The sequence below is a fragment of the Sus scrofa genome, chromosome 7 (genome assembly GCF_054392235.1).
Source record: "Sus scrofa isolate SSC_HxYL_T2T_F1_AM1 chromosome 7, Sscrofa_HxYL_maternal_Yorkshire_Landrace_v2.0, whole genome shotgun sequence".
Lineage (NCBI taxonomy): Eukaryota > Metazoa > Chordata > Mammalia > Artiodactyla > Suidae > Sus > Sus scrofa.
This window is the reverse complement of record NC_139389.1, coordinates 24,045,977-24,068,238: the sequence shown is the minus strand read 5'-3', so window position 1 is coordinate 24,068,238 and position 22,262 is coordinate 24,045,977. Positions and strand designations below refer to the sequence as shown.

At 34.8% G+C, this 22,262-nt stretch overlaps 3 pseudogenes; 2 read left to right on the top strand and 1 right to left on the bottom strand.

Moving 5' to 3' along the window:
* The first annotated feature begins 858 nt into the window (after positions 1 to 858).
* On the top strand, positions 859 to 1,944 carry LOC110258229 (olfactory receptor 2W1-like; annotated as a pseudogene).
* A 7,701-nt stretch (positions 1,945 to 9,645) lies between these two features.
* Positions 9,646 to 10,593, top strand: LOC110258230 (olfactory receptor 2W1-like; annotated as a pseudogene).
* Positions 10,594 to 19,166: 8,573 nt separating this feature from the next.
* Positions 19,167 to 20,113, bottom strand: LOC146401367 (olfactory receptor 2H2-like; annotated as a pseudogene).
* Between the last annotated feature and the right edge of the window lie 2,149 nt (positions 20,114 to 22,262).

Below are 22,262 nucleotides of genomic sequence, written 5' to 3'. Positions count from 1 at the left end.
GAAAGAAAGACCTGGGTATAAATCTTGGTGCTCACTAAAATAAAGTGATGAAGTTGAGAATAATGTTGATATAAATGATGATTCCCTTCATCCTACGATATCCTGTTTCTGAGGTGTAAATTTATATTTCAAGTTTTATTGTAAATATATACAATAACGTAAGAGGAGCAGGTCCATAACAGATTTATACCTTCCTCTGGCTGTTTGGGTAGTAAGAATGGTTACTTGTCCTACCAATAAATTAATTAATTAATTAAAATGTTTAGAGAAGTCCCAGGAATCTTATATTTGAAAATAACTCCAAGAAATGTTTTCTTCAGATAGAATTGGAAATTATCCTCTTTGATTTAATACTAATGACTTTCTTAGTGGAACTGATATTAATCATATTTTAAAAGATAAAACAAAGTTATTGTTTCAAATTCTTCATTTTTTAGCATGCACTACTATGCTATGCTTTTGGCACAGAGAAAATTCTCCCAGGAACAAATCAGTCACATTAAATGACATTTAATGACATTAAATTGAACAAAGCTCTCTTTTGTATATCTAGAAATTGATGCAAATTTCCAGGTTTTATCAACCAATCTCTCCATTAGAATCCTAATTTGGACATTTCACTTGATATTCAAATATTCATGTAATAATCCATCACTTCTACTATCACGCCTTAAATTTTATATTATCTGCACCATTAAAAAAATTACATTTATGTGTTTGATAATAAAACTGTTATCCCTATCATTACTGTAACACCTGATCTGAATCTGGTAGTGAAGTTTCTGAATATACTCATGTGGCATCTACTGTGTTGATTATTTTATCTTCAGAATTCCTATTGAGAAAAAAAGGAAAAGAATGATCAATGATAGCTACTTTGGTGGATTTATACTCCTTGGATTCAGAGAACAGCCCCAACTGGAGATGATTATTTCTTGGATTATATTTTTCTTCTACACCATTCCCTGGATGGGAAATATAGCCATTGTCCTGCTGTCTTTTCTTGATGACGACCTCCAAACGCCCATGTACTTCTTCCTTAGAAGTTTGGCCATTTTGGATCTCTGTTAGACCACAAATATAGTCCCACAGATGTTGGTCAATAACTGGGGCAAAGACAAAAGAATTACATTTCATGGCTGTGCTTTTCAACTTTTCACTGATGTGGTACTGTGCTCAGTTGAATGTATCCTTCTGGCTGTGATGTCTTATGACCGATTCAATGCTGTCTGCAAGCCTCTGGACGACGTGACCATAATGAAGCCCCGACTTTGTCAGGGCCTTGTAGCCATTGCCTGGGTCGTTGGTGTTGTTAATTGCATGATACTTTCCCCCTATGCCTTGACTCTTCCTCGAGGTGGAAATCACCACCTGGATCACTTTTTCTGTGAAATGTCTGCAGTGATCAAGGTTGCGTGTGTAGACACCACCGCCATGGAGGTAACCACATTTGCCATGTGCCTGATTATGGGTCTTGTTCCTCTTCTTATTCTGGTTTCTTATGGTTTCATTATTGTAGCTGTTCTCAAAATCAAATCTGCAGCAGGGAGGCAAAAGGCATTTGGGACCTGTTCCTCTCACCTCATTGTGGTATCCCTCTTTTATGGGACTGTTATCTACATGTACATCCAGCCAGGAGACAGTCCAAATCAGGATGAGGGTAAACGTCTCAGTGTCTTTTATTCTATTGTTACTCCCGCCATGAACCCACTGATCTACACACTAAGAAATAAGGAGTTCAAAGGGGCCGTAAAGAGACTGATTAGGAAAAAAAAAGTTCTGCAGAAACAATATACTGATTCTTCCTCTCAGCAATTTTCAATATGGAAGTGTGTCCTTTATAACCTTAAATATAGATATTTCTTTTGTAGACATCACCTGAGAGAAAGAAAATACTCAGAAAACATAATAAAAATTATTATCAAATCCAATACATTTATGTAACAGCGAATATATATTGATACCTGTACAAAAATCCATACTTAAAATAAGTTTTAAACTGACATGCCAACACTAAAAACAACTTACATTATGCACTGATTTTTTTAGGTTATACATGTCCCAATTTTACTGACATTCCTCAATTAATTGTAATATTTTCCTTTGATTATGCTAGCTAAATATTCTCATAATTTTAAAGGATAAAAGCTATTCTTTACTGACAGAGGTAAAACCACTATTAACCAAAATGACCGAGAGTCCTAGTTATCGATCATCTTAGTTATACAATGTTAAAATGTCAAAAATTTCTTTCCTCTGCCCATTTATTACTCAAAAAAGAACTCAATTCTGATGATCACAGAGAGAAAAACATTTTATGTCACATGCAAGTAACCATCTTTCTATTAACCAGTGTCATTCTCTTTTCCACTGGTTTTCAAAATCTTTACTGCTTGTTTTTGGGGCCAGCATGTGGGTTCCTGAAAAAACTAAATATAGAACTACCATATGATCCAGCAATTCCACTCCTGGGCATATATCTGGAGAAAAACATAATTCGAAAAGATATATGCACCCCAATGTTCAGTGCAGCACTATTCATAATAGCCAAGACATGGAAGCAATCCATATGTCCATCAACAGATGAAAGGATAAAGAAGATGTGGTACGTATATATAATAGAATAGTATTCAGCCATAAAAAAGAATGAAATAATGCCATTTGCAGCAACATTGTTGGTCCTAGAAATCACCATGATAAGTGAATCAGAGAAAGACAAATACCATATAAGATCACTAATATGTGATTAAAATGTGATCACTATATGTAATAAAAATGAAACAAAAGAACTTATTCACAAAACAGAAACAGATTCAAAGATTTTGAAACCAAACTTATGTTTACCTAAGGGAAACTCTGAAGGAAGGGATAAATTAGGAATTTGGGATTAACCTATATATACTTTTATACATAAAATAGATAAGTAATAAGTACCTCCTGTGTAGCACAGGGAAATCTACTCAATACTCTGATATAACTTATATGGGAAAAGAATCTGAAAAAGAATGGATATGTGTATATGTGCAACTGATTCACTTTGTTGAATACCTATAAATAAGTCAACTATACTCCAATAAAATTTTTTAAAGAAAGAATGTCACATTTTCCAGGAATTCCAACATCCAAAGAATAAATGTTAAAGAGAAACAAAAAAGAGAAGAGAAAAAAAAGAAGAAAGGAGGTTACTAAAAGTATAAAAGGGAATTTTTTAGACTAAAAAAACATGAATGTACAGCTGAAAGAACTGTTGTACAATAAACTTTGATGTAAAACCTGGATCAAGTTTTAGAAAAATCTATTCAGAGATACTTGAAGCATTCCCTTCTGATTATAATCCTCATCCTTCCCACCTAGCAGCAATCATTCTTAAATATATAGGTTTCAATTTCTTCCCTTGGTTTATATAGTTTACCAAAGTATGCACTTTTAAATAATGCTATAACTTTAATATTTTTAAAATTTTGTATAATTGTATCCTGTGGTGCCTGACTTCTTTCAAATGCCATATTTTTAAGATTCACCCATGTATCAGTACTTGTTCATAAAAATTATAGTTTTCATAACATAATTATATATTATGTAATATATAATATATTATCAATATAATATTAATACATAAATATAAAAATATATGTATTAATATTAATATATGTTTCAAAGCTCTTTTATGAGTTTTCCTCCTAAATATTTGATATTTTTAATTTTATTATAAGTTGCATCTTTAAATGTTAATTTTGTTTTTAACTATGACATATTAAAATAAAACTAAACTCATATATTGGCATTGTATTTAGGTTTTACCAAACATACTTAGTAATTCTAATAATTTATTCATAGAATATTTTAGGTTGTCTAAATATACACAGTATTATCATTAACAATGTTTTATTTTTTCCTTTTCAACCTATGAAACTTTTATTTCTTCTATATAACTTACTGTACAAGCTAGGTCTGTGGATTGATGAACAAATAGTGTGTGTGAGCAAACTTGTCTTGTTCTAAATATCAAAGGGAGAGTTTTCATTATTCCACTATTACCGCATAATAAATGTTAGATTTTCTGTGGTCACTTTATATCAGATGTATATTCCTTATGTTCCTTATATTCTAAGCAAACATTACTATCAAATGACTTCCTACCAAATGACTTTGCTAAGCAAACATTAATTCTAATAATTTATCTGTATATCCTTTATATTTTTAAATATATTTTATCATTCTATGTGCTAATAATGACAAATTATCTCTCCCTTTCTAATACTTTCTTCTTAGTTTTATTTTCTTTTTGCATTGGCCAGGTTCTCCACTAGAATAATCCAGTAGAATAATAACTAGAAGTGATTATTTTTTTCCCATTCACTTATGTGAGAGTAAAGTTTCAATATTTCACCTTTGAATTTAATGATTTGCTACAGGTTTGTGTTAAAGACTTTTTTATTAATAAAATACGGAGTTCCCAGTGTGGCTCAGCGTTTAATGAACTCAACTAGTATTCATGAGGATGCAGGTTCAATCCCTGGCCTTGCTTAGTGGGTTAGGGATCTGGCATTGCCGTGAACTGTGGTGTAGGTAGCAGATCCGGCTTGGATCTGGCATTGCTGTGGCTGTGGTTTAGGTCAGCAGCTACAGCTCTGATATGACCCCTAGCCTGAGAACCTCCACATGCCACAGGTGTGGCACACACACACACACAAAATACACTTTTTTTTTAATTAAAAACTAGATTTTTATAAGGCGACAAATTTTTTTCATGTTTTAATCTTCCCCTTATAAAGGTGATCATATGATTTTTTTCTGATTTTATTCAATCAATGTGGTGAATCATATTACTTGATTTCAAATATTAAGACTTCTCTTGCTTTTGTGTAATAAACACAACTTTGTCATAATACATTTTCTTTGTTACGTATCATAGGATTCCTTTCATAGATGGCTGATAATTTCACCTGACTAACTAATACTTTACTGAAGTCAAGTAGTTTCAAAATGTGATCTTAGTTTTTAGACATGCCTTTCTTTCATTTACGTTTCATTGTTTTAGTTATATTTACATATGAACTCCAATAATATATACTTCACTACCCTAAAAAGTTTAATAACTATTATTTTCTTACTTTTTAAATACTTTTGTTTATTTCATTTTTATTTTATTCAATTTTTCTGTGTGTGTGTCTTTTTAGGGCCACACCCATGACATATGGAAGTTCCCAGACTAGGGGTTGAATCGGACCTATAGCTGCTGGCCTACACCACAGCTACAGCAACTCAGGATCCGAGCCATGTCTGCAACCTACGCTACAACTCATGGCAACGCCAAATCCTTAACCTACTGAGCAGGGCCTGGGATCAAACCGGCATCCTCATGGATACTTGTTGGGTTTGTTAACCACTGAGCCACGACAAGAACTCCTATTTCATTCAACTTCTTAATCTTGTCTTCCTTTTACTTTAAGGCTTATTCAGCCCATGTCCAGTCCCCATGTTTTAAAATTTTATTTTATTTATTGTTCTGAGATTTATGCACTATACTATTGTTCATCTCTTTCTGTCGCCATGTTTTATAAGTTCTTATAATTCTGCCCTGTGTTTTAATTTAATAGAGCTGGTTATTTCCTTAAATTTTTCTTTTAAATAAAATATGTACCCAATCCTCATCTCCTGCGTAGTAACATTTTATTTATTTTTTATTTTTTATTTTATTTTATTTTTTGTCTTTTGTCCTTTTAGGGCCGCACCAGCGGCATATGGAGGTTCCCAGGCTAGAGGTCTAATCTGAGCTGTTGCTGCCGGCCTACACCAGAGCCACAGCAACACCAGATCTGAGCCACATCTGCAACCTACACCACAGCTCACGGCAACACCGGATCCTCAACCCACTGAGTGAGGCCAGGGATCTAACCTGCAACCTCATGGTTCCTAGTCGGTTTTGTTTCCTCTGTGCCACGATGGGAACTCCCTGCGTATTCACATTTTAAAAGATGACGTGAGCATCCCTCATTTTCTACTTGCTCCTTTTCTGGCCATTTCATGCCCATTTATTATTATTATTTTATAGATCTTGAACTCATTTCTTATTTATTACTACATTTAAATAAGTTAGATGTTTTCCTGAACTAACCATTTCCAGAATATTTGTGTTGAGAAAAAAGCAAAGTCAAGTTTTAAGCTATTAAGAATGTTCCATCAGACCCAGGGTTGTGTGTATAAGTGAGTTTGGGGGGGGTGTTATCATTTTCTGCTATCAACCAAGATTTTCTACTCTAGGTCTAATCACAGCGCAGTTTCACTTACACCCAGTGATCTGACAATTGGATATATCTTTCAAATATAATTTATCTCAGTGGTTTCTTCTGAGCTGCTTCTAGAAATTGTATTAGGTATAAGAACTCTCCCATTGATATGCTTCATTCCTTATTCCTGTTTTTTCTAATGAGGGCCAGTTTTATCCTAAACTGTATTCAAAGAGAGAACATGTGGATTCTTTGAGCTATTTATAACAGCAGGCATGCTTCTCTTGCATTGTTCCACGCCTCCTTGGCCTTCACTAATTTCAGAATATTCTTCTATTTTAAGATCTATGTTTCAGAGGTCAGAGTTTTAAACGAAATTTGCATTTAATTTTAATTTTTCCTATTGTTTGAGGTGATTTCTGAGAGAAGAAAAAGTAATGGTTTTTCACCATACTAATAACAGAATTTTAACCTGTGGTTATAAATCAACTCTAGGATTGCTGACATAGCTTACATTCTCTGCTGCCATTACTAAAACTATTCAACAGTAAAAACTGCTGAAAAAATGGCAATTTCCAGGGAGTACATAATTGACCAATGTGCCCTCAATGGCAGTAACAAGCAAAAGTTTAAATAATAAATTATGGCTTTTCAAGCATAAGTTTATCAAATGATTATCACCATAATTCTGTCACTCTTTCTCCCTGTGGTAGCGAGTCTGGTACACTGCTATGGGGGCCATTTATTGCTAAAGATGCCATTCTTTGCCAAAATCAGCTATATCAGTGTTATTGAAATATATTTGAAAGCTTAGGTTATACAAATTGATGTGATAGAAAAGATTTAAAATTACGTGATATGCAGGTTTGTGTGTCTCATCTGTACTGTTCATTACCTCTGTTGCCTTGTGATAATCTGTAACTTCTAGACAAGCAATGTTTTTCCATATAAAGTGGAATAATAACAGCATCAATAAAAATATTTTATTGATGAAACTAAGTATGAAAACGTATTTTGACTTGTTAAAAGTGTTGTAACTATTTATTTAATATTATGAATATTCATTATTCATAATTATATTAATATTAATCTTATATTAATATTACTTATAATAAGTATGATGGTTTTAATTTCCACATAAAGTTGAAAAGGAGTTGGTTAACTATGGGAATTTCTCCTGGGAGATTTTTTTTTAATGATCTTCCTTGGATAATTTTACAATAGAAATTAATTGCTAATAGGTAACCCAGTGTCCCAAAGGTCTTCCCAGACTCAACAAATTTAATCACTGCTGGTTGGGGAAGACTACTTGTTATCTTTCACATTTAAGATGTTTTTCTCTGAAACGTATAAATAGAAAGGTTCTTCTTGAATCAGTACATGAACTGCGAAAGATGAGTCAGGAACCACCTCCTGCCACAATCATGTAGGATCTCAACGGCAAGTGAGAGGAATGGTATAATGGTATAAGTAATGAAGAATTTTATTCTCAGTCTTATTTATTTTTTTAGGCTGCACCCACAGTATGGGACCTTCCCAGGCTTGGACCAAACCCGAGCCACAGAAGTGACAATGCCGAACCCTTAACTGCTGGGCTGCAAGGAAACTCTCTCAGTCTATTTAGATAAAGAGAAAAAGAAGCATTTTCTACTTTAGAAAAGTTAGAGGTATTTTTCTCCTGAAGATCTTTGGTTATATCACCACAGAAAAACTCACTAAGCTTAATTAGGGTAAGTGGAGAAAGAAATTATGTGGCCTTTAAAATATTTTACAAGATTCTCAAAGTTAAAGAAATTTGCATAAAAGCATCTGGCTTTTATATCAATCTTCTTGCCTTTAAGGTTTAAGATACATATTAAATCCTAAGTTGATTTCACATGAAAAAGTGTATCTGTATTTTTAATTTCTATCCCCAAAATTCATAAATTCACTTTAGCAAACATTTGTTAAGACCTTAGGAGATACTTTATGAGGCAGCTACAAGAATTAAAAGATTATAAGTATGTGAAAAAAGAGTTAACATTTGTTCTAAGAGATAAATATAATGAATTCAATTCTGTATATATTTGATATGGGGGTAAAACCCAGTGGAAATGCCCACAGAAGTAGCTGAAATTGTAAATGTGACACTGCAAAAGAGGAGTAGACTAGAAAAAAACAGAATTCTTAGTTATGTGTGCAAAATTAGTAACTAAAGTCATGGAGGTAGAGGAAATATGGGAAAGACAGGATCCCATTAGAAAACTGCACATAGATTCAGGGAGAAAGGAGGAAAGGAATGGAAGTTGCAGTGGGAGAAATGCTAGTGAAAAACTGAAAAGAATTATTTATGAAGGCAGAGAGAAAGTCTAATATAGAAGATATAAAGCTGCCATAGAGAATTCAAACAGAAAAATAATTTCGAAGAGACCACTGGTTTAGAAAACAGAAATTCATTTGCGTGCTTGAAAGACTTTGTTAATAGAATATTTGGCTTGAGCTTGAAAAAAGACACTAGATATTTTTAGATATGAAAGGAAAGATACAGACGCTGTCATCAAAGTTTCTTTTAACAAATATCAAATGTTTACAGATTTTTTTCTGTGCTAATCCTAAGTCACTAGGGATATAAACAAAATAATTACACAATTGTCCCTCCTGAAGTGTTTTAACATTTAAATGCATGAGTAGTAGAACTTGGGTTTTTGTAAGATGAGGGAAAGAATGCAAATAAATATTAGAGATTAAATATAAAATTAAGAAATGGGTACATTTTTAAAGAATTACTCCCATAGGAAATAGCAGAAGATGGAATCAAAAGTACAGATGAAAAAAACAGTATCTTCAATGACAGGGAGGGCCCTGGTTCTGAGAAGAGGTTGTAAAAGGCAAAAAATACCATTTCAAAATACAAAATTTTAGTTGGAAGGTAAGTTTAAATTTTAAAATAAAAGATCGGAAGATTGATATAGCAGAGTGAAAATGGATAGCAAGATTGAATCTTTGCAGCTTAAATATTAGAAAAAAAGGCATAGGGGTTAGAAAACCTTCGTTTTCTAAGAACTCTTGGATAAAGGGGGCAATAATTTGTTACAGATTCCCAACCTCCTCTCGAGCATCCTGATTTATAAAGGGAAGTCCATCAGGTTTTATTTAGCCATTTTCCCCAGGATTTTCCTCTGAGGCTTTTGCAGTTTTTTGCCTAGACAAAGTAATTGAGAGTATGGACTCTGTAGACAAATTGCCCTTGAAATAAATTTTATACCTAACTGGATAAACAAAAAAATAGAATAATTATGAGATATATAAAATATGGATCTTTTTATTACACCATGTTTTTCTGAGCAATATATACCAGTAATATTGTTTTAAAATATACTCACTTTGGCTTCCAGTATGTTGCTTTTTTATTTTCACAGCTGATATTAATAGGGAGATGATAAATGATAGCTACTTTGGTGGATTTATACTCCTTGGATTTCCAGGGCAGCCTCAACTGGAGATGATCATCTCTGGGGTTGTCTTTTTCTTCTACACTATTGCCTTGATGGAAAATATCGCCATCATTGCGCTGCCATTACTAGATGAACGTCTCCAAACTCCCATGTACTTCTTCCTTAGAAGTTTGGCCATTTTGGATCTCTGTTATACCACAAATATAGTCCCACAAATGTTGGTCAATGTTTGGGGTAAAGACAAAAAAATCTCCTTTGGTGGCTGTGCCTTTCAACTTTTCATCGATGTGACATTATGCACAGTTGAATGCATGCTTCTGGCTGTGATGTCTTATGACTGATTCAATGCTGTCTGCAAGCCTCTACACTATATGACCATAATGAACCCCCAACTCTGTGGAGGCCTGGTGGCCATGACCTGGGTAATTGGTATCATTAATTGCATGATACTGTCTCCCTATGCTATGAGTCTTCCTCGATGTGGGAACCACCACCTGGATCACTATTTTTGTGAAATATCTGCAATGGTCAAAATTGCATGTGTGGACACAACAGCCATGGAAGAAACCGTATTTGCATTGTGTTTTTTTATTTTCCTCACACCACTTCTTCTCGTTCTGGTTTCATATGGCTTCATTGCTGTAGCTGTGCTCAAGATCAAGTCTGCGACAGGAAGGCAAAAAGCATTTGGGACCTGTTCCTCTCATCTCATTGTGGTATCAATCTTCTATGGGACTGTTATCTACATGTACATCCAGCCAGGAGACAGTCCTTCTCAGGATGAAGGTAAACTTCTCAGTATCTTTTATTCCACTGTTACTCCCAGCTTGAACCCACTGATCTATACACCAAGGAATAAGGAGTTCAGGGGGGCCATGAAGAGGCTCATTGGAAAAGAAAAGGATTCTGGAGAAACAACAGGACACTAACATCTTTTCACAAGGCATTTCCAATAAAGAAATTGGCCTCATATAATTTTTAAATCATTGTCAAATATATTTGAGTAGTAATCATCACCTGAAAGCAAAAATAATGCCTAAAAATTTTCCTTATATTTTAGTGTCAGTGTCCCATATTGCCAAGGATTGATTCTAAACTAAAAATGTCTTTCAAAGGCACCACCTAATGTCTAAAACCTACATGAAAAGATGCTCAGTATCACCAATTATTATAGAAATGCAAATAAAAACTGCAATAAGGTATCACCTCACACTAGTCAGAATGGCCATCACTTTTTTCTGTTTTCTTTTAGGGCTGTACACGCGGCATACATAGGGGTTGAATCGGACCAGCAGCTGCTGACCTATGCCGCAGCCACAGCAATTCGAGATTCGAGCTGTGTCTGCAACATACACCACAGCCCACAGCAATGCTGGATCCCTGACCAACTGAACTAGTCTAGGGATCAAACCCACATCCTCTTGGATATCAGTCAGATTTGTTTCCACTGTGCCACAACAGGAACTCCAGAATATCCATCATTTAAAAGTCTACAAATAAATACTGGAGAGGGTGTGGAGAAAAAAAGAACCCTCCTACAATATTAGTGGGAATGTAAATTGGTGCTGTCACTATGGAGAACAATGTGGAGGTTCCTTAAAAAACTAAAAATAGAGTTAGCATATGATCCTGCAGTCCCACTCCTGGACATATTTCCAGAGAAAACTATAATTTGAAAAGATACATTCACCCAATGTTCATAGCAGCATGAGTTACAATAACCAAGGCATGGAAAAAAACTAAATACCCATCAACAGATGAATGGATAAAAAAGATGTGGTATACATATATAATGGAATATTATTCAGCCATAAAAAATAATGAAATAATGCCATTTACAGCAACATGGATGGACCAAGAGATTATCATACTAAGTGAAGTAAGACAGAGAAAGACAAATATAATATATCACTTATATGTGGAATCTTTAACATGACACAAATGAATTTATTTACAAAACATAAATAGACTCACAGACATAGAATCCAGAAGCCCAATTGTTAAAAATCTGGATTCTATCCTCATAAATGTTTCTCTGATTAGTAGTGGCTTTTGCTCTCATTATTCTTATTTGTTCTTTTCAGATGCTACTCTTATTGAATTCTCTTATTGTCCACCCAAAAAGGGACAGACATAAAAACAAACTTATGGTTATCAAAGGGGATAGTGAGGGGTAGGAGGGGAGCTAAATTAGGAGTTTGGGGTTAATATATACATACAACTACATATAAAATAGATGAACAATAAGGACCTACTGTATAGCACAAGGAACTATATTCAATGTCTTGTAATAATCTATAATGGAAAAGAATAAGAAAAAAGATATATACAACAGAATCACTTTGCTATATACCTGAAACTACCAAAACATTGTAAATTAACTATACTTCAATTTTTTTTAATGATTAAAGAGTTTAAAAAAAATCCTCATTCATCATATCCATTCGATGAAATCATCTTCCATTCTTTTTCTTTTTCTTTTTTTTTCTTTTTTTTTTTTTGCCTTTTTGTCTTTTAGAGCTGCCCCTGCAGCATATAGAGGTTCCCAGACTAAGGGTCAAATCAGAGCTGTCGCTGCTGTCCTATGCCACAGTCACAGCAATGCTGGATCTGAGCCGCGTCTGTGACCTACATCACAGCTCACGGCAATGCCAGACCCTTAAGCCACTGAGTGAGGCCAGGGATCAAACCCGCATCCTCATGGATGCTAGCCAGGTTCGTTAAACACTGAGCCATGATGGGAACTCCAAAATCATCTTCCATTCTTTAAAGATTCTGCATTTTCCTTACAGTTGAATTCAACAGCTTTATCAATAGGTGAAAACATTTTGACACAGTATGCTCAAGTGCTAGTGTCAAAAAAACGTGAATTTTGATAAAATTATCTAGGCAGAATCGATAAAAGAATAACATGCATCAAGGAGGGCATAATACATTTTATTAGAGGAGAAATAACAAGCATATGGAAGAGTTTTTAACATTTGAGTCTGGTTTTGAGACAAAAATCCAAAAACATTCAAAGGCAGATGGAATAGGCATTTGCCTGCATTTGTGGAATGATTACATCATTGCTGAAATATAGGCTAGTCTGGTAAGAGAGAAAAGCATCCAAAGGGTAACCTAAGCCAAATTGATAAAAAAAAATCTGTGTATTCTATGCTCATAAATGTTTCTCTAAGTAGTGACTTTTGCTGTTATTATTCTTATTTACTCATTTCAAATGCTGTTCTTATTGAATTCTCCTACCATCCATCTGAAAAAGGACAAAATAGTTTTGTAACTTTTATAATAGCCACATTTTTAAGGGTTACTTTTTTCATGTATATTTGCATTTTTTTCTTTTTAGGTCCACACCCATTGCATATATAGAGATTCCCTGTCTAGGGGTCAAACCCGAGCTATAGCTGCCAGCTTATGCAACAGCCACAGCAATGCCATATCCAAGCCACATCTGTGACCTACACCGCAGCTCACAGCAACACCAGATCCACAACCCACTGAGTGAGGCCAGGGATCAAACCCACGTTCTCATAGATTCTAGTCGGGATTGTTACCACTGAGCCACCACAGGAACTCCTATATTTGCATTTTCATTGCTACACACAAAAAAGGCAGACATGCAAACACACACAGGCATACACACATGCACACACCATTGATGATGGGTTTTCGACTGGTGGTAATTAGTACCCATAACAGATTTTGAGATTTATTTTACCTGCCAACAGCCTCTCACAACGAAACTTTACAAATATATGTGTTCTTTCCCTCTAGCAAATACATGGTCCTATGTTCAGGACCTTGGGTGGATTATAGGCCATTATACACACAGAACTTAACATGCAACCATAAGAAAATTCAATCTGCCATCATATACAACACATGTGCTAGAAAATGATGCTGTATTTCAGGTGCTTGGCACATGCCATTCTAGAAATTTCAAAGAAACAGAATCCATGATATTGTTAGTCATTTCCCAAATTAGTCACTCTTCTAAGAAAATATTGGCTATTATCTGGAATATCTATGAAAGATTTCTGACATGATTTTTTTAACAGTAACTGGATCTCAGCATACATTCTATGAAAATTTGTGATTGGGCACATCAGAAAATACTTATAGCATAACATTATAAACCAACTATACTTTAATAAAAATAAAATACAATAAATACCTAGCAATAAACCTCACCAAGGATGTGAAAGACTTATATGCTGAGAACTACAAAACATTAATAAAGGAAATTGAAGATGATTCAAAGAAATGGAAAGATATCCCATGCTCTTGCATAGGAAGAATTAATATTGTTAAAATGGCCATACTACCCAAAACAATCTACATATTTAATGCAATCCCCATCAAATTACCCATGACATTTTTCACAGACCTAAAACAAATAATCCAAAAATGTATATAGAATCATAAAAGGCCAAAGTAATCCTGAGGAAAAAGAACAAAGCAAGAGGCATAGCCCTCACAGATTTTAAACAATACTACAAAGTTACAGTAATCAAAACAACACAGTTGTTTTTGCACAAAAACAGATATATAGATCATTGGAACAGAATAGAGAGCCCAGAAATAAGCCCACACAACTATGGACAATTAATCATAGTGGGGAACATACAGTGGGGAAAAGAAAGTCTCTTCAGCAAGTGGTATTGGGAAATTTGGACAGCCACATATAAATCATTGAAATTAGAATACACCTTCACACCATACACAAAAATAAATTCAAAAGAGCTTAACGACTTAAGTATAAGACAAGACACCATAGAACTCCTAGAAGAGTACATAGGCAAAACATTTTCTGACATAAATCATACAAATGTTTTTAGTCAGTCTCACAAGGTGATAGAAATATAAGCAAAAATAAACAAAAGGTACCTAACCAAACTTAAAACCTTTTGCCGAGCAAAGGAAAACATAAACAAAACAGAACAACAACCTATAAACTGTGAGAAAATATTTGCACACAATGTGACCAATGAGGACTTAATATCCAAAATATACCAAGAGCTCATAAAATTCAATAACAATGAAAAACAAACAACCCAATTGAACAATGGGCAGAGGGCCCAAATATCGACATTTTTCCAAAGAAGACATACAGATGGCCAATAGCCACATGAAAAGATGCTCATTATCACTAATTTTTAAAGAAGTGCAAATCAAAACTATAATGAGGTACCATCTCACATCTATCAGAATGGCCAGCATTAAAAAGCTGACAATAAATGCTGCAGACAGTGTGGAGAAAAGATAAGCCTCTTACACTGTGTTCGGATTGTAAATTGGTGAAGCCGCATGGAGAACAGAGTGGAAGTTCCTTAAAATTAACTAAGAGTTACCATATGATCCAGCAATCCCACTCCTAGGCATGTATCTGGAGAAAACCATAGTTCAAAAAGATATGTGCACCCCAATGTTCAAAGCAGCACTATTTACAATAGCCAAGACATGTAAACAACCTAAATGTCCATCAACAGATGAACGGATTAAGAGGGTGTAGTACATACACAATGGGATATTAGTCATTAAAAAAAGAATGAAATAATTCCATTTGCAGCAACATGGATGGACCTAGGGATTATCAGACTAAGTGAACTAAATCAAACAAAGACAAATATCATATGATATCACTTATATAGAGAATCCAAAAAAAGGTGACACAAATGAACTTATTTACAAAACAGAAACAGATTCACAGACTTTGAAAACAAACTTACAGTTACCGAAGGGGAAAGGTGGAGGGAAGGGATAAATTAGAAATTTGGGATTAACATATACACCCTTCTGCATATAAGACAGATAATCAAAAAGGACCTAATGTATATCATGGGGTCCTCTACTCAATATTCTATAATAACCTATATGGGAAAAGACTCTGAAAAAGAATGGATATATGTACATGTAAAACTAAATCACTGTGCTGTACACCTGAAACTAATACATCATTGTAAATCAACTATACTCCAATATAAAGTAAAAATTAAATGAAAAAAAAGACATTCCCTATGTGAATAGTTGCTCTTGCAACCACCACCACAAGGTTTCACATGCCCCTTCTTGCACTTCCAAGACTCTGAGGCGAGCTCTGGTGACAACACTGACCAAAAAGAAGTCTACAAATAATAAATGCTGGAGAGTGTGTGGTGAAAAGCGAACCTTCTTACACTGTTTGTGGGGGAAATGTAAATTGTTGTAGTCACTATGGAAAACAGTATGGATGCTTCTCAAAACACTAAAAATAGAATTTCCAAATGATCCAAAAATCCTACTCTTTGGCATATATCCAGACAAAACTATAATTCAAAAAGAAACAGGTACTCCTATGTTGATTGCAGCACTATTCACAATAGCCAAGACATGGAAATAACCTAAATGTCCATCAATAGATGAATGGATTAGAAGATGCAGTACATATACATACTGCAATACTACCCAGCCATAAAAAAGAATGAAATAATGCCTTTTGCAGCAACATGGAAAGACCGAGAGGATACTAAGTAGAATAAGTTCAGAAAGAGAAAGACAAATACCATGTGATATCACTTATATGTGGAATCTAAAATATGAAACAAATACAAAAATAGACCGCAGATATAGAGAACAGACTTGTGGTTGCCCTGGGGGAGAAGGTGGACCAAGGGGAGGGTTGGGAGTTTGGGATTAGCAAAGGCAAATTATTATATATAGGCTGGATAGACAAAAGGTCCTACTGTATAGCAAGGGAAATATATTCAATACCTTGTGATAAATCATAATGAAGAGAGTATGAAAAAGAACACACACATATATACATATATATGCATAACTGAGACTTTTTTGTACATCAGAAATTAACACAACATTGTACTTCAACTATACATCAATAAAAATTTTTAGGAATTTGTGATTAAGGTAAAAAAAATTATGTCAATAAATAAGTACATAGCTAAGTCCACACTGTTAGTCATCTCCCAAAATGTAAATGTATCTTAGTCACCTTTATTTTTCCATGCTGTTATTCCCATAGTGGAGTCCCTTCCTTCCTCACACTCTTGCCCTTATCCTTCACAAAACCTTCTAATGTAGCACTGGGTTTGTTCAAAAATTAATAATTCGCCTATATCCTCAAATGATTTACTTAATATACTCTATACCTCCTAGCATTAACTGAATTGATACTCTCTCCTGAAAACAGTTTCAACCACAACTCCCTTGTGAGAAAATAATCCTGTCCTCAATACTTCAGAATGTGGGATTTGAGCTATTGGCTTTATTCCACTTCAAGATCATTCTTCCCTTCACTTCCACTTTGTAAATGAATTCGTCACCCATGTCATTTGGCCAAGCAATTATCTAGACTGCAATTTCCCAAAGTGTGGTCCTAGGTATCCTGCCTCAGAATCACCTACAGTGCTTTTTAATATGCCCATCCCAGGGCAAAATCAGATATTTTAAATCAGAAATTCTGAGTACTAAGCACAAGTACTTTAATTTTTAACAAGTACACCATGTGAATCTTTTGAATTCTAAAATTTGAGGAACTGGGAGTTCCCATTGTGGCTCAGTGGCTAACAAATCCGACTAGGAACCATGAGGTTGCAGGTTTGATCCCTGCCCTTGCTCAGTGGGTTAAGGATCTGGCATTGCCATGAGCTGTGGTGTAGGTCACACACACTGCTCGGATCCCGTGTTGCTGTGGCTCTGGCGTAGGCTGGTACCTACAGCTCCAATTAGACCCCTAGCCTGGGAACCTGCATATGCCGCGGGAAGCGGCCCTAGAAAAGGCAAAAAGACAAAAAAATGAACTAAAAAATAAAAAAATAAAATTTGAGGAACTGTGTTTCTTCATTCTTGCTACTTTCATTTAATGGTATCATAACCTCTCTCCCTACCATGCATTTACATTTTGGCATCAGGTGCAGTTTTCTATACTAAAGGCCCTGGTATTATTACAGGCTATATCAAGAGTAAGATGAAGTTTTGAGTACGCCAGCATCCTTGTTTCACTCTCTAAAGTAGTTACTTCTCAACATCGGGTACTTGTTACTACATCCATACCATGAAACTAGTCATCCCCTAGAGCTGCTCCAGTTCTACAATCTTAAAGTCAGATGTCATAAAATAAACTCTGTCCTTTTAGATTTCTTCTCAATTACTCCCTTTATTCCTTAAATTGAATGAAAGGATAACAAAATGATTATATAACCGTTGTTCTCTTATTGACAGTGAGAAATTATGTTACATTCTCATAGTAATTGTGCTGTTATTATTTCTGAACATTGGTGCTGGTTTGAGTGACTTAATCATTTTTTAAGTTTGCAAATAAGAATTCAAATTTAAAAATGTTTGATATGAAATCTCCAAATCAGAAAATGGTACAGTTCATCAGTACAGAAAAATGGGATGGAATAGGACTTCATACTAATTCCATTGATACATGAAATAGGCATTAACAGATGGGAGGCACAGTTGATTAGCAATCACACAGGAGAGTCAGCAATTTATATCCATGATTTCAGTGAAACAAACTAGAGTAGTGGACACTTATAAGCAGTAATTAAAAAGCATCAATAAATAAATCTTTAGTAGATACTATTCAAAAGTCAAAGGCATGTGGCATGGTAATAAGCCCTAGGCAGGAGCTGAAAAACAAATCTCTCTCCATTAAAATGATAAATTTTAAATATTTTGGTTTATATCTTTGTGCACCATTGACAATAAGTTCCATGATGTTGATGATTTTTTTTGTGTATTATTTACCATTATATACCCAGGATCTAGCACATAATAGAAACTTAATAAAAATCAATAAATATCTCTAAGATGAATGAATAAGAATTTGATCTGATAAAAATAGAGTCACTTCATTATTACAGAGACACAGAATGAAGAAAAGATATAAGTCTAGTCCTATAACGGGAGACCTAGAATATTGCGGCTCAAAATAAGAATCTTGGGCACAAGATTCTCATAGAGCAGCAGTACCAGGAAGCAGTGTGGACTTCTGCTTGGCAAACACTGTTGTGCTGGGGATTTTTAGGGACATTACACATGAACAAAGGACATACTGAGGCAAGGAGGCAGAAGTAACTCAGAACCAAAAATCACCATTAACTAAGTGTCTCTTAAAAAGTCTCTGAGAATGTTAAGAGCCTTATTGTTCCAGATGTTTGGATGAAAGTAGTGGATAGGCTTGGAGGAAAATAGGACAAAAGAAAAAGAAATAAATGGAAAGGATGAAACATATATTTGTCTTTTATTTTGCAAGTTTATATTTCTTTTGTTGTCCAAATTCAGCAGTATTATGTACTCTTTAAAAAAATAACTATCAAATATATTCATTTCTATACTGTATTGTGCCTAAACCAGCACCATGAGGCAAATAAGGCTTGATCAATGACTGATGAATGGAATTGAAATCTCAACGTGAATAAAATGCAGCTCTTTACTATTTTAGGGTTGGGAGATACATCTTCAGCTTTTTATGATGAGGTTATTCTCTCTTCTCAGATTAAGCAATAGTCCAACATAAGTCATCCCAGGTCTTCTTCCCTAGTCTTATTAGTGCCCCCTTTACTTCCTTGTTCCTTAGAGTGTAGATGAGTGGATTAAGAGTTGGGGTTATGACAGTGTAGAAAAGGGTGAGAAACTTGCCTTGTTCATGAGCATAGTGACTCTTGGGTTGAAGATAGACAGCTGTGACAGTGCCATAGAAGAGGAAGACCACAAGAAGATGAGAAGTGCAGGTGCCAAATGCTTTCTTCTGCCCTTCAGTTGACTTTACTCTCAGCACAGCCTTAGTAATAGCACCATAAGAGGAAAGGATAATGACCAAGGGCACCACCAGGAGAATAATATGGACATCTGGATTTCATTATAGCTGGTGTCTGCACTGGAGACTTGAATGAGGGCTGGAACTTCACACACAATGTCATACAACCTCCGGTTGGAGCAGAAGGGTAACTGGAGGGTAGCAGGAGACTGGGTCAGAGACTGAATCAGGCCAGTCCCCCATGCAAGGATGGCCAACTCCAGACAAAGTTTGGGGTGCATGATAGTGGGATAATGTAGTGGATGACACACTGCCACATAGCGGTCCACAGCCATGACCACAAGAAGCACACATTCAGTGGCCCCAAGCCACAAGAAGACATAGAGTTGAATAGCACAGCCAATGTAACTGATGGTCTTCTCTGGACCCCCAAAATTAACCAACATCTGTGGAACACAGCTGCTGTTAAAACAGAGATCTAGTAGGGAAAGGTTTGAAAGAAAGTAATACATTGGGATGTGGAGTTTTGGATCCTTCAAGGAGACAAGAATTATGACCAAATTTCCTATAATAGTCAAGCAATAAAAGATCAGAACTACCCAAAAGAGAATCTTCTCCAAATATGGCTTCTCGGAGAAGCCCAGGAGGATGAAATCACTATGGCTATCATTGCAAATTGTGAGCATAGCTTCTGGAGCAACAGCCTCTTCAGAGAATGGTTCAAAACTAGTTGCTCAAATGCCTGTGATGGTTCTAGTACAGAGACAGGAAGAGGGACAATATGAATTATCTGTTTCCTTTTACTCAAGGGTGAGACTTTTTCCTTCTATATTTTGAAAAATATATAAGACTTAGTAACCTGTTTCAATCTTTCAAATCCATCATCCATTTTATCTATTTTTCTCTTCCTCTTTCCTTCTCTTCATATTTTGTATGTCACTAGAGCTCTGCATTATAAATAGTACTTAAATACACATCAAACAACTACTAGTCAAAATGTCTTTGCTAAGTATTGTGAGATCATTCTATCTTTGCTCTAAAATTGTACATTTACTACAGTTTTTTATAGATTTTTATATAAATTACTGTTCAAATTCTCTTCCTACCTCTTTATTCTTTTTGTTATATTATCTCACTGTTTCAATTTGTCTGAATATCTTTCTCCCATGTTTCTCCCTCTCCTTTTTATTTATTCTATCCCTCAATCTTTATCCTCTTCTATTCCTCCTCCTTTCCTCTTCTTTATTCCTCCTTTCCACTACTTCTCTTGATTTCTGAGCTTTAATTCTTCCTCAGCCACTTTATGGTATGTGATCTAAGAAAGTTATTTAAACTCATTGTTCTTACCTTAGTTATTTCTCAGACTATCTGTTTGAAAAATGGAGAAGAGGAATCATAGAACCTACCTATGCTTGTTGAAGAAATTAAATGTGAAGAGAATTCCTGGCCCACAGTAACTGTTCAATGTTTGTTAGCTGTGATTCATGATCCTGATCATGATCCTATTCAACTGATTGTTCTAGATGACAAACATCAAAATATATAAACAAAGTTTTACAAAACATGTCAGTGTTATTTAGAAAAAAGAAATGTTGGCCTTGCATCATTTCTCAGTGGTAACAAAACCAACTAGTATCCGTGAGGATGCGCGTTTGATCCCTGGCCTCAGTCAGTGGGTTAAGGATCTGGCATTGCTATGAGCTGTGGTGTAGGTCACAGACTTGGCTCAGATCCTGCATTGCTGTGGCTGTAGCATAGGCTGGGAGCTGTAGCTCTGATTTGACATCTAGCCTTGGAATTTCCATGTGCTGCAGGTGCAGCCCTAAAAATACACACAAAAAGAAAGAAAAATGAAATGTTATGTCTCTACATTTTTTTCTTTGCAAAGAATTGAAAAGTAATTGCACTCACTTCCCACCATATTAAATTATCCATCTTTATAATGCAAAGCAGCCATATCTGTATTCAAGGTGCTTTTCTTCTCATAAAAACTGAGATTACAAAACAAATTTGGAATATGTACTATCTATTATTCATCTTGCCAGCAAATTAAAAAAGATTTGAGAAAATATTATTTTTACTCAATCACTGGCATATTTTTAACATAGTAAAGAGAAGCAACACCATATTTCCTTTTCTTTCTTTATCCATTTTTCCATTGTTGAAATTTTTTGTATTCTGTACTCTTTCCCTTTACTTTCCTGCTTCTCTGTTCCCTTCCATTTTTCCTATTCATGTAGCATAACAAAAATTGTCAGCTCCTCAAATTTTATATACCACTTTTCAAATTTCCAATCATTTTCATTCACAATAAGCTTTGCCAAGGGAGTCTCCCAATAAGACTCACTGGAGAAAAATAATCAATGCTAATGATTTGAAAAAGATTTTACAAATCTATGCCCTTCAGTGACTCCTGGAAATCCATATTCTTCCAAGAAATGTAAACTCTCAGGCTCCCTTCTCTCATGTTTAATAAAGCATTATTTATGCCAATATTTAAATAAAAATATTCCTTTTCCAAATATTAGGAAATTAAATTATCAAAATTCTGATGGTGAATTCCAGATACCATTTCCATCACTTCACTTACAATCTATTGTTTACCAAATCATTCCACAAACATAAATTAAATTTAAGAAAATGTACATATAATCAATAGATAGAAATTTTAATTAGAGGTCCATAAATTAAACTGATATTGATAATCAGCAGTAGGAGCATAGTTATGCTGGACTGAGTTCTTATCACATAACTCACAATTTTCTAAGTGGATTAGTTTATTTAATCTCACTCAGAAAATTTTATCAGGTGGTAAAATATGCCTGAATCATTTTC